The following is a 24,735-nucleotide window of genomic DNA, read 5'->3' as shown; positions in this document are numbered from 1 at the left end:
CTTGTACACCAGACATCAAAACAGTACCTGGCAACTAACAGGTACATAATAAATGTTTATTAAATTTGTTGAATCAATTGATCAATTCAAAACCCATTTTTGTTTTCACTCTAACATGCTGCCTTAGCACCAATAAGAATTCTTATTGTATCCCCTTCAAGCTCTTTAAAGTCTTCACTTTGAGATTTAAACACCTTGCTTGGGATGCCTGGGTGGCTCAGTTGGTTAAGCCACTGCCTTTGGCTCAGATTATGATCCCAGAGTCCTGGGATCGAATCCCATCTCGGGCTTCCCCCACTTTTCGAGGAGCGTGCTTCTCCCTCTCCCTCTGCCTCTCCACCTGCTTGTGCTCCTTGCTTTCTGGCATTTTTACTACAAATCAGCCAGACCCCTAAAAACCCCTCACCCTAAAGATCCTTTTCTAAAGTATCCAAGTAGCCCAGATTTCTCCCCAATACCATAATGATTGAAAACAAAGCAAAAGAAATTTGTGCCGGAGGGAAACTTGTAAGGAAAAAGCAACCAATATTTACTAATACGTAATTTGTGTCCCACACCGCACTAAATGTATATATACTATGCTCATTTAAATCCCAATTATCAACTCTACACCGTAGACTTTATCCCCATATTAAAGATACAAAAACTAAAGTCTGAAAATAAGCAACTAGCTTCTTCCCATAAAAAATAATGCATAAGACTGACTGAGTGGGGTGCCTGGGTGGCTCAGTGGGTTAAGCCTCTGCCTTCAGCTCAGGTCATGATCCCAGGGTCCTGGGATCAAGGCCTGCATGGGGCTCTCTGCTCAGCAGGGAGCCTGTTTCCTCCTCTCTCTCTCTCTGCCTGCTGCTCTACCTACTTGTGATCTCTCTCTCTGTCACATAAATATAAATAAAATCTTAAAAAAAAAAAAAAGACTGAGCACTTATGATAGGCATTATACATCCAGCATTTATATATACATTTCTCATATAAACATCTAACTAGTTGGTCAAAGAAAATGAGTTCACCTTGACTGATTCCAAAGTCTGTGTTCTTCCCTGGCTCTTTAATCCAAATCCAAAGGCCTCTCTCTTTTAATGAAGAATGGCCATGTATCCAAAACGATATAATTTTTAATAGCCATACCAGACAAAAATAATAATTTCCTGACTTCTATACCAGTAGCTTCCACAATGCATGCCATGACACTTCCATGTTAGCAAAGGAGAGCAACAGGTCACATGCCTCTCCTGGGCAGTAGCACCTGATTTCCTACAAGAAGGGCAAAAGTCCTTAGATGCAGAAACAACTCCTCAGATATGGTGTTAAACTCCTTCTTCATTAAACTCAAAGGATTCACTGTGTCAATAAGCACTGTTTTCATCATTTCCATATTAACACGTTAATGACCAAGAACAGACTGCTACAAATTACTAATAGAGAATTCTGTGAAAGTTCTAACCTAAGCGATTAAAAAAAAAAATTCCTTATTTGAATAGACTTTAAGTTTTCTCCCAAATCACAAATCACTATCTCTTTTGGGAGTGTGAAGAGTTCAGAAAGCAGGAGAGTCAGTGTTTCCTGGGCAAGTTAAATGCTTTTTCAATTTCCACTCAAGTTTCTACTTTACCTTAAAGCCATTTTCCAAAAAAGTAACATTTCCCTGGTATTACATGGTATTACATAAATGCTAGGAAGCTGGATTTCACTCTAGAAAATGTGGAACTGAAAATCATATCATGATCATAAACCACCATGTTTCCTACATCATCAAAGTAGCTGAGTGTTATGTAAACAGAAGCAAACCTTAAAAATAAGTTTATAGTGGCCTCTAAAATTAGTCTAATGCAGTCAAGAAAACTTTCTACTAGCAACTTTCTCATTTTTAGTGCTAAGACTTCTCAACTCAACCAATTTAGACACAAGTCTTTTATAAAATGTATTTCATTTACCTGTTCAGTAAACTGTGTATCTTAAATATACTTTTTCTTATGCAGTATCATCATTAACATCAATATGATAAACAGTGATGTCTTTAACACCATAACATTTAAAGAAAAGAGAACCTATTATGACATTAAAAGCCCTCAAGGTTTCATGTTTCTAATTTACTATTTCCTTAATCTCTTCACTTTCATTCTATTGCCACTTTTTGCTGATATCACTGGATCTCCTTCAATCCGCACCGTATTTCTCTAATATAGAGAAATCAGGACAAAGCTGAAGATTGGCAAAGGTTCCGTATCTTCTAAAGAGAAAACGGTCTTTATGCAGGCAGTCTCTCCTACCACGTAAAGTAAGCTGGATTTTACTGATGCTTACTTCCTTCTAGGTTAGAAGCTGTGCTCTAACTATAAAAGGCTGCCAACAATCTGTCAAATAAGTAGGATAGGAATCTGAAAGGAACAGTTTATAGGGGCCCAGCAGGTAATGTAATTAGTGAATAAAACCAGATGTGAACTGTATAGGCCCTATCTGAAGGAGACAGTAGGTACTCTACTGAAGATTATTTTTCTGATGCAGAAATACATTCTTAGCACTACCCAACTTCTATTTTTCAGAGATGAGATATCCAGATTTTTGTGTAAAATTTGACAGCTTAAACAAGTAGAGTAACAGGGCAACAGCAAAAGGATAAAGTCTGCTGGCTGCCAATTTGTGGCTACTGAAAGAAAACTATATTTTCTTAAGATTCTCATATGTACCAAAACAGAAAGTTCTAGGCCCTGAATTCAAGTCATCTCTTTAGAGAAATCATTTTCTCACTGCATATTTGGAGGACTCAGTTAGCAGGACTCAGTTAAACTAGAATTCAAACATTTCTCCCTTTTACTTCCTTAATTCTGTAATGTCAACATTCTACATTGGCTTTACTTAATAAACATATCTGCCACTATCTACATACAACAAAAGGTGGCTAATCTATGTAACAGAATAGGATCAGCAGTACAAACATGAATACAACATATTATCAAGTGGCTATGGATGTACTAATATTAGTCAGTACTTCTTGCTTCTGAGCATGAGTTATATGTGAAATTTCCCATACTGTTTAAATATAACACATTCCCTGATCCAATCACATTTGATAAAGTACACATCCAAGAAACAAAAAACTGAAGAGCATTCAAATATCACTGGAAAATTAGCATGCAGACTATTTCATGGTACTTCTCAGAAACATTATGTAAACTGATTCTCCGCATATCCTCGCCATATAGATAGGAATTTTTCCCATTTTACAGATGAGGAAACAAGAGTCAGAAAATGGAATGAGTTGATCAATATAAGAGAAGTAATAAAAACAACTCAAATTTAGGCTTGAACTCTTAGTCGATTTCTTTCACTATCTCAACATTTTCCTTAAAGGCTTATGCTTAATGAAATAGCTCAGGAAAAAGGATAAACACATAGGGAGCACAAAAGATGACAAAATAATAACATTAAACCTTAATTATCCAGCTCCCGGATTTATCATGCCTTCAATTATTCAAGCCTAGTAGCCAGTCTGGAATTCAGCATGGACAATTTGAAAACTGTCACAAATCCCAAAAGTAATAATCCCACTGAGGTCCAGTTTATGCTTATAGTTGCAAAAATGCAACGTGGCACTGAAAAAATTAGCAATAATATTCCAAAAAGCCACATTGTTGATGTTCCCCCATGTACAAGTAATAATCAATGGAGTGTTCTTGTAGAGAATGAAAGTAAATTTTATAAGCCACAACAAAAGGCAAAAAGAGTGGATCACTGAAATTTCCCTAAGGTCTTACTCTGACGATCAACTTAAGTTTTCAATAATTTCAACCTAGCCAGTTTCCTCTAGCAATAAAGAACAAACTGAGTAGCTGGCTTGCACTGTATGAAATATCTGAATACAGTAAGCTGTTCATACTACAAGAGGCTCAAAAATAATAATGATTAAGGGCACAGCACATTCACTTTTCCTATGTCATACTCGCTCTAGGGTAAACCTGAAAGGCACGATGGATATAATCTCTCTCACAACACTTCTCTTTCAGGGGCAAGCACATATTACTGCATTTATATAAAGTAATGTTCAGGTTAATAGAATCGACCATTATATCACATAAAAAGAGTCCTAACAACTTGACAAAGTAGTAAGCTAATGAAAGAGAAATAAACACACTAAAGCTATTGACAAAGCTGAACTAGTGATCCCAAATATATTTGAAGCCACTAAATAAGTGATCAATGATGAAGAAAAAAATTATTTTGTTAAAAAAAAAATTAGAATATAAACACAATTTTGTGGCAAAGCAGAAATTTCAAACTGTTAAATTGTGTAAATATAGACTCTAACTTCATGAAATTAAAAAAGAACATAAAGAATTCACATTTTAGGGGCACCTGGGTGGCTCAGTGGGTTAAAGCCTCTGCCTTCGACATGATCCCAGGGTTCTGGGATCGAGCCCCTCATCAGGCTCTCTGCTCAGCATGGAGCCTGCTTCCTCCTCTCTCTGCCTGCCTCTCTGCCTACTTGTGATCTCTGTCAAGTAAATAAATAAAGTCTTAAAAAAAAAAAAAAAGAATTCACATTTTAGAATACTTTTCAAACTGAATTCTACAGTCCCTTAACTTACCATCTGAAGTTCTACAACTAAGCAACCTAGATCCTGACACTAACAAGATTAGAACTGTGATATAGGATCTGGTTTCAGACTTTTGTTTTCATCTTAACAGCCTAACTGTTCTCATTTTAATAAATAAGTTTATAATAAATAAATGTTACACTTTTAAGCTATAAAATAAATACAAAACAATAAAATACCACATGTGTCCCTTTTAAATATAGGGGTCCTTCATAAGAATTTAATGTGCAAAAATATGCTGTTTTCTAAAGTTGCTGTGCTTAGAAAGTTCAAAACTTACTGTTCTATGTCATATTAGTCAGGGATATATTCGTAATACTCTTAACAAAACTGAAGAAATGTACTATACCATTTATTAAAAATTTTTAGTAATTACCACAATTTAAACATTAGAGCTTAAAATTTCTATCTGAAATAGTATGTGAATAAGAATTTCATTCTCCTAACTCTCTGGGTGACTATGGTCTTACCATATCTCAATAAATGTTTCAAGTTCAGAATGTTAAGAAAGCTTTTTGAAAATTGTGAAACAAAATTTAAAAAAATCACTGAAATACATTATTTTTAAATATACCACAGGTTTAAACTAAGACTAAAGTGGACATCAACAATTAATGTCAATTAACTAAAACAACTGAGTATTTCAATTCTGTTGCATTAAAATATATTAGGAGAAAGAAAAGGGGTATCCAGTCCTAGATGTGAACTTGTTTCTAAACTCAAAATTCGAATCTGAATGACAATTTAAGCAAAAAGTAATTAGAATAAAAAGTTAGCACCCTTAAAACATGTGAAAGAACTAAATGGCCAAGAGGAGGCAGCATAATGAAAAATAATTAGAACCCAGTACAAAAAAAAAAAAAATCTAACAGTGTTAAAAATATTTTTCTTTCTGTAACTATGACTTATATTCAGAAAATTAAATTCTTCCCAGAAAGCTATCAAACAATAACTCCAAAACACACACACACACACACACACACAAGCATGCAAAACATGCCTTATTTATGGCTTCTTTCCAAAACAAAACAAAACAAAAAAACACTATTCAGTAAATATACTGTTTTTAATTTCTACCAAAAAATATCAAGCAAACTAAAATATCCAACACAAAAAGAATATTAAGTTAATTAGGGCCAGAAACACTACTGTAGTGGTCAAATGTTCTGGCAATGACAGTACATAAGATGGTGAGAAATTACAGGAATTTAACCTTTGACCTCACCATCCTATGTACTGTGTGTCCATAAAAGAAGCTTAAAGCAAACACTTCAACTTCTTAGCAAGCAAGCTCTAAGTTCACCTTGCTATGTAAATTCAGTAAAATTCAAATATTTTTTAATTAAAATGTTCAAAGATAAAGAGTAATTGGTTCTTACCTTTGGTCCTGGTGCATGTGCCAAGTCTCCTCACTGGCACAGTTGCTGCCTAATCAGCTACAAAGGCTAGATCAGCAGCCATTTTGAGACAGCTGCACTGTCTCAGTTGCACTAAAGTGTAATTAAGATGGCTGCAATGTGCACTCAAGAACTCACACAGTGAAAACTCAGCTATGTATCAAACAAAGCCCCTCCCACTTTGTCAGTCTGCAGGAAACTGAACACAGACAACAGCTAATGCATATACTGCAACAAACAATGCAGCTGCTTAGGACACAGAAAACAGAGAAGGCAGCAAGCCAGTTTTGTAACACAATGCCTGTGAATCCGGACTTGCAATACAGACTTTGGGCACATCCAGATCCCAGACAGCCTGAAGTCCATGCCACATATTAGCAGTTACAGAGATAGAGCCAAATCACACAAGGCAAACATCAGGGAATTCGCTTGAAAGAAAGCCTCCATTTCAGTCCAGAAAAAAAAAGTCTGCTCAAGGCCCTTTTTTTGGTGTGTGTGTGTCTTTTATAAGTACTTTTATCATGAAAAGGGTGCCAATTTTTATAATTTCTGGAAAATTAAGTTGCTTAAATCCTGATAGTCAATTTTCATTTATAGAAGCCTAAAGATCTTTTCCCACAGAGTCTAAGCCCCAAAGTACTCAAATCTAGCAGAATGGTTAAAACTTGCAGTCAAATTTTTGAATCTTGACAATAATTTGACAATAATTTTAAATAACTATGGAGGGAAAAGACTAGAGTCATTAGAACTATGATGGCAACAAAGCTTATTTTAAGTAATCTGCCATAAAGATAAAAACACTTTCTTCTCTTCTGTAGTCCAGATGGCCACAAAGACATCTCTAGGTGAGTGTTTGGTCCCAGGGCAAATTAAATTTCATGCCCTGCCACAGACCTCCCAACATTTTAATATGAGTGAAAAACAAATAAAAATAAAGAATGTAGACACCCTTGGGGGGGAAAAGCAAATAGGGAGAACAGAAAGTGGGTATATTAACAAAACAAATTTGAGAGGGATCCCAACAAATGTGTCGTGGCAGTAACCTACCCATCAGGAGAAGAGAAGGACGAGAGCACAGAAAAAATTTGTTTGCTTGATAGCTTGTATCATCTAGGAAATCCACCTTTTCCTTCTCTTTTCCTTAGTTTACTTTCCTAAAATCTAGCTCCCCTGTATGATCTTTTGTCTATCCACCACACTATGTAGATATTCACTAAAATTCGTTAAGGGTATAGGGAGGTGGTAGGGGTACAGCCAAAAGGAGACTGGCCCCATAAATTGATAATTTTTCAAGCTGAGTGATGGGCACATGGAGTTGATTATTTCATTCTATTTTTGTATATATTTAAAATTTTCTATAATAAAAATTTTTAAATGAAACAAAAGTAACTCAGCTTTTTTTTTTCCAGTTTAAATTCAACTATTTAAACTCAGCTTTTTAAAAGACCCTTATTTATTCTCCAAGAGGCAAACTGGATGAAGTGTATAAAGACTATTCAAGTCCTACACTAGATTAAAAAAAAAAGTTACACTTAACCAAGCCACATTAATTCTTCAAAAAAAAGTAATTCTCTGAGAGTCGCTCAAATCTATTCCTTAGAAGCAAGAGGTTGGTAAACTGCAAAAGATTCATAAAAGATAGACATTACTGTAGCACTGAAATTGGACTAAGGTTATTGGGGAGACAAACAACCAAAACTTTTAAATCTGCCAAGTAAGCAGCTTCCAATATTCAGAACAGCAGATTCTTTTGGAGTCTGGGCTACAAAAATTTAAATTATGTAACACACCTGCAAATGTACCCTGTCCCATCCCCCTCACCCCAAGCCTCCCATGTCTTGCCAAATACCTTTCCAATGTAAATCCTAACTACTTTTTCTCAGTCTAAGCTTTCCTGAGCAAGCTAAGTTGCTGGCTACTACTATCAGCTACAAGAACTACTTTTCACCCAATTTATATCTCACAGTAAAAGACAAAAAGACATACATTCTCTCATTGTACCAATTCTCCTCCAACCACTACAGTCATTTCACTACCTATTCACTAGATTTTCTCTATTATGCCAAGACACATAAATAAAATAGTAACTAGACTGATAATCTACTTCACACACAGCACTTAGAAGACAAAGGGGTAGGGAGGTACATTCATATAGATCAAGCCCTCAGGTAAGTTTTACATGCATTATTTCAATTAATTCTCATAGCAATCCTACAAGGTATGTATTACCTACCACTTCATGAGTGAAGGAAACTGGCTCAAATACTAAATAACTTCACAAAAGTGCTAGGAGCTGAAATACATGCTAGACTACACTCAGACTAAGCCCATGCAGCTTCCTTCACCCATCCCTTCCCACACTGGTTGTTTCTACACATCACGAAAATAGTTTAGAAAAGGAAAATGGTTAGGCTGTTTTTCTGATAACTGGTGCCACTGCAACATGTTTCACTTTCTATCCCAAAGAAACAATCTTAGTTCACCTTGTAAATCCTATTCAGGACTCAACCTAAATTATCTCATCAATAACAACCTTTTCCTTACTTATTTTTCTTTTTACTATACCCATCCCCCAAGCCAGGTAAAATTTCACTCCCAAGATCTTTTTGTGCATACCACTGTTATATTTACCATATTTCATAACTTAGAGTTCCTAAGGGCAGAAATCACATTTTAATTCATTTTCCATTCACTTCCATAGTACAAAACACAGTAATCACTCAATAGATGGTGAGGTGAAATTAATTCCCAGTGTTTTCATTTCTACCACAAAAATCTCAGAAAATTCTACATCTTTAAGAACCTTCACTTTCAGGATCTCAACTCTTGTTTTCTGGGAAAAAGCAGTCAACTCATGACTCAACTAAGTTTTTAGCCTGGGCCTAAAAAGTCTCTGTACTTTAAAACCCCGAAGTAGAGGCGCCTGAGTGGCTCAGTCAGTAAACTCAGTCAGTTAAGTGTCTGGCTCTTGGTCTGGGCTCAGGTCATGATCAGGGTTGTGGAACTGAACACTGCATAGGGGTCCAAGCTCAGCTCAGAGTCTGCTTAAGAGTATCTGCCTCTCCCTCTGTCCTTCCCCCTACTCATGCTCTCTCTTACTCACTCTCTCTCTCTAAAAAATAAAATCATTAAAATCCAAAATGGAAAAAATACCTTTTGTAGAGTACTTTTCAGCTTTTAGAGTTTTTACAGGCAATACACAGGACCTACTAACTGCCTGGAAGAGCTGAACTCTAAACGTGTCTATAAAAAATTATGGAAGTATATTATTTACTTTTAAATTCTTAAATTTTACTAAGAATATTGCTTAAAAATTACTTTAGATGGAGTAAGTCCTGATAAACTGAATCACTGTTTATTTGTAAAAGCAAACACATTGGGAAGTTATTTCTAATGTCAGGTAAACACTTCCACAATTACCCAATGTTTTAGCTCTTTCACATATTTTTTTTAAATTTCAGTCTTACAAGGATCATGTAAAGTAAGAGTGTTATAATTTCAAAGGTTTATGAGCAGCGAATGTAAACCTTTTGCTAGGGGTTGCACAAATAACAATGAGAACTGGAAGGGAATTAACTGTAATCAACTACTATAACCTTTTAGACAACACAGATCACACTATTAAAATAGCTGCATATACAAAATATTGAAAATACCATGGAATCTAAATAAAAGATTTCACTGTATTAGATAAAAAGTAAATACTTCTATTTGGTTACTACACTTTAGTTACATATTATTAACAACCTTACATACAAAGAAAACAAATGTAAAAGGATGTTAAGATAATGAAATGAGAACACCTAATCTCACTCCCTCAAATCCCACTAAAACTACAGTAAAGGTTTTTTTTTTTTTTCTTTTGAGATTTTATTTGACAGAGAGAGACACAGTGGAGAGATTTTACTTATTTGACAGAGAGAGACACACAGAAAGAGAGGGAACACAAGCGGGGCAGGGGTCGGGGGGAGAGAAGGAGAAGCAGGCTTCCCGCCAAGCCAGGAGCCTGATGTGGTGCTCCATCCCAAGACCCTGAGATCATGACCTGAACTGAAAGCAGCCACTTAACAACTGAGCCACCCAGGTGCCCCAGTAAAGCTATTTTTTGAAAGCAAAAATCCTCAAGAATAAGGAAAAGAGTAAAAGAACTAAAAGATTTTTGGGAGCTGGAAAATAAGCAGGACCATTGGTAACTAACTTAGCAGTTCCCCAAATATCATTTTCCATGCTTCACTTGGGGAAGAACCAATTTAAGTTACATGACAGCAACTTCAAAAGACACAGCAACTAAAAAAAAACTAGGCCAACTGAGGTGAAAGGAGCAAATAGTAAAATGGTGTGACCAAAAAAGGGAATACTAGTGAAAGCTGTTTGTGAATCAGTAAGATACACTAGATACCCTCACCACATTCCACTGAATACCTTCTCTCCACAGTCCTAGCAAAACTATGAAGACAACATCCAGTTAAAAATTAGAGTAGCATACCAAAAAGAGAGGGACTGAGGGCTTACTGCAGAGATCCATCATCTTCTTCTTCCATTAATCTTCCAGACTGCTGCCAATCAGATCTTTATTCCCCATGTATGATCAGGTCCTTGCTCAGTGGGGAGCCTGCTTCTCTCTCTGCCTCTGTCTGCCACTCTGCCTGCTTGTGCTCTCTCTCTCTCTCTCTTTCTGACAAATAAATAAATAACTTAAAAAAAGACTTCTTATTCCCCATGTATGAAAATGGAAAACTAGGGCAATGCTCGGGTCTCCTCCCTCTTCAGGAGCTTTTGTACTGAACTCAACAAACTTTGCTTTACTACCACTCAAGATAGTGGAAAGCTATACTCTGAGTGTATCTAAAAAGCATAAGACCTTAAGATCTTGGGAGCCCTCAAAAAACAATCCACCCAGATAAGCCAAAGAGAAGTTAAAAGCTAACAATTGCAGATACTCTAATCAACTTTTTTTAAATTTTTGAAAGATTTTATTAGTCAGAGAGAGAGTGTGTGTGTGCATGCACAAGCAGGAGAAGAGGCAGACAGAAGAAGTAGGCTCCCTGCTGAGCAAGGGGCCTGATGCAGGACTCAAGCCCAGGATGAGGACCTGAGCCAAAGGCAGACACTTAACTGACTGAACCACCCAAGTGTCCCTCTAATCAACTTAAAAAAAAAAAAAATTAAGAGAGAGAGAATGTGCACAGGCCAGCTTGGGGTGAGGGGAGGAGTGAGGAAAGAAATCTTAAGCAGGCTCCACACCCAGCACAGACCCCCATATGGGGCTCAATCTCACCACCCTGAGATCATGACCTGAGCTGAAATCAAGAGTCAGACACATAACTAACTGAGCCACCTAGATGCCCCTCTAATCAACTTTTTAATCTTCCACAACATATAATACAGTCAGGCAAGGAAGAAAAAGGCAACTGATTAAAGTTTAATGTGGAAGACAGAGACCAAAAACAAGCCAAAACAAAAACAAAAAAAACACAAGAACTATGCAAGAGAAAACTTCAAAGGGGCACCTGGGTGGCTCAGTGGGTTAAGCCTCTTCCTTTGGCCTAGGTTGTGATCTCAGGGTCCTGGGATGGAGCCCCGCATCAGGCTCTCTGCTCGGCAGGGAGCCTGCTTCCCTTCCTCTCTTTTGGCCTGCCTCTCTGCCTACTTGTGATCTCCCTCTCTGTCAAATAAATAAATGAAATCTTAAAAAAAAAAACTTCAAAAAAATGAATATCCACAGGTAAGAACAGATGCTATAGTCATGTGTCAAGAACAGAATACTAGGGGCACCTGGCTGACTCAGTCAGTAAAGGCATGAGATCATAAGTTCTTAGATCCACAGTGGGCACAGAGTTTACTTCAAAAAAAAAAAAAAAAAAAGTAGAATACTACAGGTAAGGACTATAAAGTAGAAATGATGAACATGATAGAAAAAATGAAAAACTCAACAAAAGAAATGTATGATAAAGTTGAAGAAATCTAACTGAACAAAAAGACCAAGTTCTAAGTAGGAGGAAAAAAAAACTAAGTGGAGTACCCCTCCAAAAATGCACATTGGAATGATAAAATGGCAGATGAAAGGCATCACCAATGAAATCATTAAGAAAAAGTTCCAGGACTGAAAAACAAGAGTTGCTAAACTGAAAGGGCCTGATGAAAGCCAACAAACAATGATAAACAGAGCCACATCAAAGAATTACAGTGAAATTTCAAAACACTAAAGACTATTAACAGATTAATAGCTTCCAGTGAGGGGAAAATCAGAAATAAGAATGGCTTCAGATTTCTCAGCAGTAATAGAAGCAAAAAGATAATGAAACAGTGTCTTTAAAATTCTGAAGAAAAATATCTTCCAACCTAGATTTCTATACCTAGCCAAACTATCAATCAAGTATCTAAAAATGCAGTAAAAATGTTTCACACACTCCTGGCTTCAAAGAATATACTTTGCATTTACTTTTTCTCAAAAAGTTACTAAAGAATAGGTTTCCTTTCCCTAATGACAAAATAAACCAATAAAAAGACATGACACATGGAAAACAATGGTGCTACACAGACAAAGAGTAAAGGAATTCCCTACATGGTATATGAAATTCTGATCATAGCAGTGTACCACATGTAGAGGGCACCTAGGCCAACTGTAGCGGTAAAACTCAAGAAACAAAAATGAGTCAAGATCCTTGCTGCCACTAAACCTGAGGGATGTTTCTCTACTAAATAAAACATCAAAAAATCCTTAGTAAAGGACCATACCAAATCATCTTAACTATTACTATTAAGTAGAAGAGACTCCAGGATACAGGCCACTTGGTATACAGTCTGACATTACCTTCCTAAATCAAAATCTGTCATAAATATACCAAGAGAATGGGTCCGGATTTCTATGATTCTGTTACTCCAGTGCAGACAACTTTGTTTATGTAGATTACTTAACCCTCGATGAGTAAAACAAGAATTACTTAGAACTAAATGAACTGATTTAACTCTTATTAGTATTTTTAATGGTTATATATGGAAAACACTTTCTTCTTAATCTATCTTTAACCTTCAATTTAAAATATACTTTGTATAAATAATAATTTAAGTAATAACTTGATGCAATATCCTCAGAATTCCAAGGGAAAAATAACCCATAAAAGATTTTAATATGGGTTATAAGAAGCCACCAAAATAATTAAAGAGCAGTTCTATAGAAAAATACTGAATTTATTGATTGGTCTTATCCAAACAGAATCTTTTTCCTTTTTTATAATGCAGTTTACACAGTTCCAATGAGGATGTTTTCCTTACTATCAGGATAAAATTGAATAAATCAAACTAGTAACCATGACTACAAAACTGTAACACTTAAAAAGAGAAAGCTTATAATGAAGTATGAAAGGGGAAAAAGACTGCTCCTCAAATGTAGAAATAACTGCACCTCAAATGTAGAAATGATGCCAGTAAGTCCTCCCAGAACCTAATTAAGTATGTCTTCTATAACTTATAGATCCCTGAGTTTATTGGAATAAAGAATATCACTTCCCAAAATACAAGAATATTGACAAATATGGAAATCTCAGAACCATAAGACCCCAGTTTTAAGTACTGCAGGTGAAAGCTCAATGAGATGAATTAGACAGCTCTTGGTTCCTGATCTTGTAATCAAGCAGGTAAAATTACACTTTACAAAACATCTAGACATAAGTTAACTCTTAAACAAAATGTATGTAGTTTTGTTAACCAGACAACAGGGAAGTCTTTTGGTATTAACTTCTCATTAGGCCTGTGTAAATAAAGTATCAAAAAAAATAAATAAAGTATACGATCATTAAACAAACTTATCCATTCAAATTTGAGTTTTACAGGGCAGGACTTGGCCACAGGAATGGTTATGGAAGAAAACTGGCACTTTGTTTTGGCTCAATTTTGAGTGAGCATGTCCAGCAGGTTCCATACCTAGAAAGTAAATAAAGGGGGAGGAAGCACTTTGCACTCTTAAATTAAAAAAAAAAAAAAAAAAAAAAGCACATGTGGGTTTTGTCCCCAAAATAAATGATTTCATCTCTAACTTTGGCAATAATAATTATCTGGAAAAAAAAAAAAAAAACTGACAAACTCCGAAGATAAATAATTAATGTGAGAAAAGGGCTGCTTCTTTATCATGAATAGGCTTACTGTAAACTTGATAAATTTAGTAACTTCTCAGGGCTTTTATATGTTAAACACTTTCTAAAATAAAACAGGCCTAAATCTAGACTCCTTCACAAACCTTTGCAAATACACTACTTTTCCAAATGCTTATTTTTCCCTACTAGTGAGTAGTATCATAAAACTACTCTCTAAATTACTTTTTAAACATTTTATTCTAGCTCCAGTAATTAAGAATATTGTCATTTTCTATAAATCTCCTGCATTGAAGGGCTCCCTATAGCTGCACCTAGTTGCCTCTTAGATATTCATGCCTGACTAATCGATTCATCAATTGATTGGAGACAGAAAAGAAAAATGTGCCAAGAAAAACTGCTAACCATTTTTTATATCTAATCTCATTTAATCCTCACAACCACCCTACTACATAGGTGGCAGCACCATTTTATATTAATACAGCTGGGAGACTCTAAATGCCCTGATCCCAATATAAAATTACTGTTCTTTCTACTTCACCATATTACTGATTTTAGGAAAACTCTCTGCCTTTTTCTTTCTTCAATTTTGCTATCTTCCAACTTTTAAATCACTTAAATTTGGTGGGGAATGAGAGAATTACAGAAACTTAAAAATACAAAGTAATTATGTCATTCCATCTTTTCATCAAAACCTTATTAATTTGCACACATTATGTCCTTCAGAGTTATATCTTAGAGATTTGTTAATATGTAAGCAGTGGTGTTTCCCTGTTTTCTTTTATTGTTTTTAATGAATGACATGGAAGAACTTTTTCTAAAACTTGACTCACAATTTATAATTTTTCATATGTAAAGTGCCTGTCAATCTTTTGACAATTATCCAGTGGGTGCTTAAGTAAATTATATATTTAATTAATTTTAAAAAAAAGTCTGACACCTGTGGATAATCATGAGTTAAATGAAAAAAAGGAACTAGATGGGGCGCCTGGGTGGCTCAGTGGGTTAAAGCCTCTGCCTTTCGCTCAGGTCATGATCCCAGCGTCCTGGGATAGAGTCCCACATCAGGCTCTCTTCTCAGCAGGGAGCCTGCTTCCCTTCCTCCCTCTCTCTCTCTTTCTCTCTCTCTCTGTCTACTTGTGATCTCTGTCTATCAAATAAATAAAATCTTTTTAAAAAAAGGAACTAGCATATCTTACTTCCCTTTCTTGCACCTCCACCTAAAACAAAAGGGATCTAGTCTTTCAATAAGCAAATATTTACTGAATATTAAGGAAGGCAATCTGAAAAGCAATCTTACACTTTCAATAGTGGCTTTATCATTCCTAATTAGATGGGGTTTTTCTTTAAAATGTAACAATTGCCAGACACATGAATAAGATGTAATTCCTAACTGCAGAAAGCTTATGAAGGACTACACAACTATAAACATAGAAACAGAAAGCAATAAATGCCTTTAAGTGAGATAGGAAGCAAAGCAGAATAAAAAAAGTAATTAAAAAATTCCAGCTGAAAACAACATCCTCTTTATTAGTTATATTATATAGGCACAATGGCAGCAATGACTCTTACAAAAATCAAGGATCTTATGTCAAATACCAGGGAGCTATTCAGAGTTCCCCTAACACACTCCCTAACACAGAGTTCTCCTTAACACACTCTCCTAACACACTCACTTTCTCATTTCTGATACTCTGAACACCCTATTTCCTTTACTGAGAACATCCTTCTAGTTTATCCCTAAAATACAACTCCCCTAAGACTTCCTTGATCTCCCCCATTACTGTTTCACTTTCTGTGCCTTACATGAATATGTTTTTTTAAATATTTTTTTTTTACTTATATAGAAAGCTGTTTTAAATTACTTATTAATCAGGTAAGTTTTACCCATATGCAAAGAATTTACAACCACAATTGTTTTACTTGTGTACATTATAAGGTCCTCAAAAATCATATTTTCTATCTTCAAAATGTGTATTTCATACATATAGTTACAAAAGAAAAATAGAATCTGGAAAAGATGATAAAAACGTAACTTCAGAGCACCTGGCTGGCTCAGTCAGTAGAGCATGAAACTCTTGATCTCTGGGTCATGAGTCTGAGACCCAAGTTGGGTACAGAAATTACTTAAAAATAAATTTTTTTTTTTCCTAAAACAAAAACAACTTTGGACTAAAACAAGTAGTTTAAACAATTATCACTATCCACAGTCCTTACCCATAATCTTCCATCCTTTTAAAATAAGCAAGTTAACTGGTAAAGTTTAAAAATATTAAACTGAATAAATAACAAAAATATTATATGGAGATTTTAATATTAAATTAAAATTCCAATCTTGCAGAGCTAAACATGATTTTAATATGTTTGCAAAGGCAAGCAGAAATGGGAAGTATCCCACCAAATAAGGTAAATATAATAACTAGAATCTCAACCACAAATCATGAATACAAAGCTCTCAAAATTCCACTTTGAAGGAGTTATAGAGGAGTACATCAGTAGCTCAGTAAGTTAAGCAACTGACTCTAATTTTAGCTCAGGTCATGGTCTCAGGGTGATGAGATCAAGCCCCATGTCAGGCTCCACAGTGGGCATGAAGCCTGCTTAGAATTCTCACTCTCCCTTGAGCTCTGCCTCTCCCCTGTTCGCACTCTCTCTCAAAAGAAGAAGGAGAAGAAGGAAAAACCAAGGAAGACACAGAGTTTTAACTCTAACTGTTAAAGCAGAAAACTAGTTTTCAATATCAAATTATGAATTATTCTGAGAGACTACTTCTCCAGCTTACTTTTATAGCAGAAAGGGCTAGTTGTTCCCTAACACCCATTTCTTTCCTTTTATAAAATTCCTTAATTGTAGTAAGCACATGGCTATCCACCTAGATACTACATTAACCAGCCTTCCTTTCCCAACTAATTATGTTCCAATGACTACATTCTCAGCTATAAAACATGAGTCAGAGTGATACGTGCCACTTCAGATCATGTTCTCAAAAGAATGGGGTGTATAATCCCATGACCCTTTCTCTCTTGCCCCTGGTTGGTAAACTGTAGGTAGTCATGTTCAACCTGGAACCATATGTTAAGTCGAAGCCACCTTAAACCTAAAGAGTCTTTTTCTGTATTGTTACAGCAGAGAAATAAACACTTATCATCCTTAAACCATGGTAAAAGTCTCACTGAGCAGTTCAATCTTTATTCTAATCCAATTAGCTCCTGACATTTAACACCTAAAAGGAAATAAGAGAAAATTTCAAAAATAGTCTCTTTTCTATATTTTTCACTACTTCTTCCTTTTAAAACACTTAATCTAGTAAGGGTAACAGGGCAGATACACCCCTACTTAACTTCAAAGACTTAGTTGAGAATGAGTTGAAGCAGTCACATCATTCACTGTTTAATCAGTCACATTTTCACTGGTTCTTAAAATGGCAAATCCTATTTTCATCTTCTAGGTTTACCGTTTCACAAACTGGATAGCATTATCTCTTAGCATTACTGACTCAAGGTAGTCAATAATTATTAGATAGAGCTATTTAATAGCTCTATCAGTTCTGAGAATCACTACCTTAACATTCAAGTCAAATTCTCATTTAAATGTAGAATTGCCATAGAGTACTGGACATACAATTCCTAGGTACCTACCATGACAATAACTCCCCAAAGTAGCACAGGGATATACAAACAAAGAAAAGGAACAAAGAACTCTATAGTAAGACATTATGACACTACTACCTCACATCATACAAGGGGTCCTCTCTCCCAAATTAAAGGGTATACAGCTAGTTACTCCTAGATATCAGAAACAAAATGACAAAATATTTTTATAATATTCTGAACAATGAAAAATTACAGACATAAGCAAACGAATATTTCTCATGATGAAATTAATAGGTCATCTTCATTTCTCAGATTTCCGTATTTACGTACGTCCAATTATAAAGTCTCTCAGGAAAGTACTGTCAACTGTACCTTTAGGCCTATCACATTTTTTAGAAAGAGGCCAAGGAGATGCCAGAGTCATTCTCTTAAAGACTCAAAAATGCAAATGATCAAAATTCAAAACTGAAGACATTCACACTGTACAAACAAGCACTGGTACTCTAGTCTTTTTTTTTTTTTTTTTTCATTTTGCAGGCATTAAAAAAATGAAAATGTGCCGAGCACTCATACTCTCTATCTGCAATACAAAATTGGTTTCTACCATGTAACTTGAAGCATATATAAACAAAGTTTAATTTTTTGGAATCCACTTTTCTGTTTTAACAAGCTCAAAATGACTGGATAAACCACTAACTCACTCTTTAGATTTCAGGGCAGTCTGAGAAAGAACACTGCAATATCATTTTTAAAATCTTGGACTCTATAAAGAACATAACAAGGTCAAATGGGCAAGAATTTCGAAAGAGACGCTCCACTAATGGATAGGTAATTTCTAGATACCCTAGGGAACTTATAGAGACATAGCTTCTCAGAGCTACTTGATGATTTTTTTTGTACTCTACCATTTACATTATGTTAAAACATAACTTAATTTTTATCCATAATACACCTTACATGTAATTCCCTTGTGAAAGTACATATGCCCATGTATGAATCTTCCATATACCTCAAAACTTTAAAAATTACAATAGAAAACTTTCTAAACTAAATCATACAGTTCTTTGCCTCCTTGAACAAGTTAAATTATTCTCTAGGATCCAGAATCATTAATAAGATCATCAACTACCATAATGAACATGTTACAAATACTGATTCAGCTCTAGGAATACTAATTCACAAACTATATGATCTCAAAACTAAGTTTTAAATTCTTGCTTCTAACACTTGAAACCTGACCCCTCTTTACTATCAAGATGCTAGCCATCACTTCTTGCTCCTATTCATGTATGTTTCTCCAGTAATCCTTCCATTGTCCCTTTTTGCCATTCCTCACCTATTATAGTCTAAAACACCAAGTATCATAAGTTGTCAGAACTAGAAAGTTTCCAAGTAAGAGCAAAGGTCACATAAAAAAAGTAAGATATGCAAATTTCTGTAAGCAGTTTTGCCTGAAAAAGACCCAAAGATGGGAATTTTTCACTTTAAAAGTTTGATAAAAGCCAGTAATATCTTAACAATTGATTTCTACCTAGTTCTTAGATTTATTTTCATGAAGTCAATCAGCCCAAAGAACACATTTAATGAACAATAAATTTACTAGTAATTAGGAAAACACCCTTATGAGAGAATAACTTACAGTTACCAAAAAGACTAAAAATAAAAATGTTTATTATATTACTGGGCTCCATCCTGGCCAGAAAAATAGCTTTTCAACATTCCTCTATTAAAAAAGAAAAAAAAAGTCTCAAAGAAAAATTTTGGTTTCAAATATTGTAGAACACTTTCTTGCCAACCTATTTTCCCACTTCTAACTTCATACTTGCACTATTTTCATATCACCATGTCCTAAGGCAGATTAAAAATAGAAATGCAGTCCTATATCTTCTAACAACTTATCCCTATTAACATTTTATCAGCACTAGGAAACAAGTAAAATAACACCTTAATGAAAAGTAACAGATTCCACAAATTTTTCCAGTGTTCTTTAAAAAAGAATATTTTGTGGAACCTGCAGGAAGTGTATTCTAGTCATGAGTGAAAAAAAAATAGTAAAAAGATGTAAACTCACCCCAATTTAGATTTAATGCAATTCTGAACAAAACTTCAAATAACTGGCTTTTTAAAAATTTAACCAAATTAATCCAAAGTTCATCTGCAAAAACAGGGAAGACTAGCTAAGAAAACTGTGAAAAGGAATCACATATTTATATAGTCTACAGCATATGAAATAGTACAGTACTGCTATATGAATAAGGCCCAGACAGTGCTTGTTAGCCTCCTTTTAGATTTTATATTACGTATTCCTGTCAAAAGCTGATAAAAACTATAACTCTTTCCCCAGAAAACTGCATATGTACAAATTGTATACATCAAGGAATCCATGGAAGGATCTACCAAGGAATCCTCTTAAAGCCTATCTATAGGAACTCCTGAGGCCAATGGACCCCAAGTTAAAGATCCCTACTAAATGAAGCAGAACAATTGCTCAAATCTAGTAACTTCTGACCAAAATTAGCAACTCAAAGCAGTAAGAAAAGGATCACCAACATAAATTCTAAGAAAACGAGGTACTTGGAAAAACTGAAAACTAGCAAACCATTTTCATACAATACATCAAAATAAACTCCATACATATTACAACACTATTTTTTAAGATCTTTACAATATGTAGAAAAAATAAACAAAATAGGTGAACATTTAGTTCCTCCCACAACAGGTCATATTTTCTAGGCAAAGAAGTCCTAAAAGAAATCACAAATAAGAAAAAGCACTGCATTTAGACTACATAAAAATAGCAAACTTCTGAATATATAAAACCATAAGCAATTTTAATAGTAATAAACTTAAAATTTAAAAACCTGCCAAAAAATATGAAGAGCAAAGGACTATATCCATAAATAGCTGTTACCAATAGGAAAAACATTAACATCCACCACAGAAAATTACATAAAGAAGCCTCAAACAGCTAATTCACAAAAATGAGAAAACTGCATTTATAAACATTAAAAAGCTGAACTTCACTAGTTATCAGAAAGAAAAAAAAAATTAATGAACTACTATTTTTCAGCCATCAAATTGATGGTGGTATGGGAAATGCTTTTAAAAACAGCAAAGCTTTATTAATTGTGTGTATTAGTTTAAACACCCTTTGAAGCAGTAATTTTGAAGAAATACTATAAGATGCTGTTCATAACTCATGAGCAAGGATGTTCACTGCAGCATTATTTATACCAGAGAAAAAGTCAACAAACAAATGGCCAATAAAAGAAATGTTTAGTAAGTCACAGTACATTGTTATTAGAAATAATAATATTCCGTAACCGCTTAAAAACATTTGCAGAGTATCTGATGATTTGGGATATTTTCACGACATAATATTATGCAGCCATTAAACATTTTTAAAAGACTATTATATATTAAAAAAAAAAGTAAAGTATTTTTAAAAGAATAAGGACATGGGAAAACATCCACAATGTACAGGAATGAAATTATGGTCCAAACGAAAAACTATCAATATTTATTGAACAATCCTATTTATTGACTGACTGATCAACCATGGAAAAATAACAAAAAATCACCAAAACATTTAGAGTGTTTATTTCTAAATGTTGCTAATTTTCAATACTTTACAAATGTGTTATAAGTAAAAAAAAAAAAAAAAAAGCATTTAAATATATATCGTATATTCAAATCACAATTTAAAGAAAAAAGAATTTTAATGGTTTACGGCTTAATCAAACCTTTTTGTCTAAACTACATTTTGTGATATTTAAAATCTACAAAACTAAAAAGGTTTTAAATGACCCCAGTAACTTAGTATTCATTCCTTAAGTAATCTAGTCCTAATATTATTTATGTTACATATATGACAAAATTTTGTGGTATTTTAACTATGAAACAAAAATTTCAAAACATGCTGGTTATTGAAAGAGCAGCAAACAAATAGTGGACATTCAGACAATTCATTGGTCTTAGTTTTAAGTTTATAGAAATATACTTGCCTTTCTAATAAACAGCAAAATTATCTTACTAAGAAATATTTACATTTTACATTATGTTCCTCAGTGTTTTCAAGTACCTCTTATAATCTTCAGCATTAACCTAAGAGGCAACCATCTGTATATTCAAATGAAAACATAAGTTTAAATATACAAACCAAAATATTTCACTTTTCTGGAAGTGCAAAGCATATCAAGTCCTAAGATCAAAGTTCTTTTCTTAACTTAAATATATATGTGTTCATAAATACACATACAAACACACAAATATAGAAAATACAACACATTTTCAACTCTAAACTTCTGAAAGAATCTCACAGGAAGTGGGGGAAGGGTGTGCTGGGTAATCCACCTCATAAGTATAAAAAGGGAAAAGATTACACAACTGCCCTCTAAATATAATTTCTGTGTAGAAGAGTCCAGAGGTCCAGGAAGTATATGAATGGCTAATTTTCTGTTGAGAAAAAAGAATTATCTTTCCTATCACTCCATTCTATCTCGTATGTGATGTCATTTTTTAAAAATTCACCAACCAAAACTATTCCTTTCAATTACATCTACTTAATACTAACAGTACTTGCTTTGGGCAAGAAAAACATCCCTAACCAACCATTATAAAGTACTAGTCACTTCTTCATTTGACAGATAACTAATTTAAACTTAGTGTTAATATAACCAACCCAGAAACCAATTATTGTACACACAAACCACAGGTAACATTTATGAAAACCAGTTACAAGTTTTGAGTCCACTAAGAAATAATCTGCGCAGTAACAGAATTATATCAAATTATATAACACTTATCCCAGGGGTGTTATATAAGATTTAAATATAGTGACACAACCACTGTAAACTAAAATAATCAGTAGCATACTTACAACTACCTTCTTTAAGAAACGAAAACTAAGAACACTAAGAATTCAAACACGACTATATCTCCTACACATGTAGGAGCAAGGTGCAAGTTTTTTTAAAGAATCAACTGATTTTTTTTTCATTGATGGTTAACTTTATTCCTAAGGGCCTCAGTGTAGTTAATTCTCTAAAGAATTCTTTGTAAAAAAATTTGCCAAGTTTTATTTCACATACAATAAAATGCTTAAAAAAAAAAAATTTAATTTTAAAAGTCGGAGTAATAAAAATGACCAAACTGAAGCAGTTATGGACAAAAGATCAGAGACTGAAAAAAATCTAAAACTCAGATGCAAGTAAGATCAGAAGCACACAAACTGATAATCAGGACTTCATTAACTTAGACTGAGATTTGATTTTTCCAGTGCTCTTTCCCCCTCATATTTCCAAAACTCAAAACTGCTTCTATTTTGTAAACATTCCCTGATAACAGAACTGGTAAAATTAGGGTTAAAAATGTATTTGCAGATATGCAGTTCAATTAAATGTACTTCCCCTGGGACCGCCACTAGGTGCTGATCTTTATCTCCCTAAATATACACTTGAACCCAGCAATACCCCAAAAGTGAAATTATAATCGAGAACCACAAGTGACAATCATGTTTACAGAAAATTAAGTTCACAGCTTCTCAGAGAATCGGAAAATATAAAAAAGAGTTTGAGCCCGATATAAGAGTAAAACACAAGAGAAACGTTTTCCTTAAAAAATGTGGAAATTTGGGGATAACAAAATGAAACTCCTCAAGAATGAGGAAAATTAAATCTAGAACCCAAATGGCGTCCAACAAGAACATTAGATCTTGAAAATGAATATTGCGCTTGCGCAGCCACCGCCCCGCCAGCTGCACAGCTGCAGCTAGAGCCCGACCCCGCAAGATCACGTGCTCCCATGCAGCGCCCGCCCGCAGCTCCGCAACCGCGCAGGCGCACACACAACTCCCGCAGCCGCCATAATGCGGTCTTGACTCTTCATAAATACAATAGTAATTTAAGAAAATGTGGTTATAACAGCCCCTAGGAGTCATATGTACCTTTCGGGGCGGGAGATGAGGGAGGGGGAACCAAGTTCCTTCCTACAGAGCCGTTCCGCGCAACCGTCCTCAACGCGGCCGCTTCAGTATCGCGCGCTTCAGTCGCCGCGCCGCCGCTGCCGCCGCCGCCTCCGCAGATTCAAAAACAAACCCGCTTCTCCCTTGCACGCGCCGGGGCCGTTATGCAAATTAATGTAGGCGGGGCTACATGGGCGTAATATTGGCCACGCCCGTGGTACTAACAGCCAATAGGCTCACGGATCATCCTTTCCCCATGCAAATCTCCTGGTTTTTTATTTGAATGAGGGAAATTGGCCACGCCTCCTGCCTTGGAAAGGAGAAGGAAGTCTGAGGTGGTGGCGCTGCGCCTTTCAGTTGCAGTGTGAGGTGTATTTTGAGTGGAGCTTCGCTCAACCAGTGAGTAGCACTTTGTTAGCGCCCTCTATGAGCCTTAGGAAAGAAGGAAGGAAATAGGTACGTACGTGAGAGTTAAAGAGCGGAGAGAAAGATTTTCGGAAAAGGCTGAAGTATATTTGTTCATTATTTATATTAAAAATTCACAAAGTATACTTTAAACTGTAAGTAATGAGAGAATGGCGAAGACACGTATTTTCTTTCAGTTTTGTGCCAGAGCTAGCACTTCCAATCATACCCTTCTACCGGAAGTTGTATCCCTTATATGCAATTTTATATTGGGAGCCAATCTTTAATGAAGGCCGTGAGATGCAGTAGAGAAGATGCAACTCAGTTTGTTGGGAGATCTGGGCTCACATCCAAGTACTCCTGTCTTCTTGCCTGTTTCTTGGAACACGTGTGTTAACACAGTTTACTCATCTCTGAAATGGTGATAGTGCCTGTGCTTCAAATCGGTTAAGAGAGGTCAATGACAGGATAAATGTAAAGTTCTTTTGCAAAGCAAGAAGAGCCTGACAAATAGTTCCTAAGGTTTGGTTATCTTGTTTTTTAATGTAATTTTCCCCTTAATCTATTCATTCCGTTTTTATTTAGCAATCAGTGTTCTAGAACTATATTAGGTGCCTGTCCTCAAGAAATCTATACTAGAGGAAACAAAAGTAAACAGGACATTGTAAGCAATAAGAAATTAGTGGAGGACGC

At 35.0% G+C, this 24,735-nt stretch overlaps 1 protein-coding gene across 1 annotated transcript in view; it reads right to left on the bottom strand.

The window, feature by feature from the left end:
- Positions 1-23,787, bottom strand: part of ATF7IP (activating transcription factor 7 interacting protein) — a 121,782-nt gene extending 97,995 nt beyond the window's left edge. Inside the window, exon 1 of the mRNA XM_032855046.1 lies at positions 23,620-23,787. The gene's annotated coding sequence lies outside the window, so the exon portion shown is untranslated. The remainder of the gene's footprint in view (positions 1-23,619) is intronic.
- Between the last annotated feature and the right edge of the window lie 948 nt (positions 23,788-24,735).

This window comes from Lontra canadensis, unplaced genomic scaffold, assembly GCF_010015895.1.
Source record: "Lontra canadensis isolate GAN:19392208 unplaced genomic scaffold, GSC_riverotter_1.0 scaffold9, whole genome shotgun sequence".
NCBI classification, from domain to species: Eukaryota; Metazoa; Chordata; class Mammalia; order Carnivora; family Mustelidae; genus Lontra; species Lontra canadensis.
Note: the sequence above shows the minus strand (reverse complement) of the source record. Positions and strands in the feature narration are given on the sequence as shown.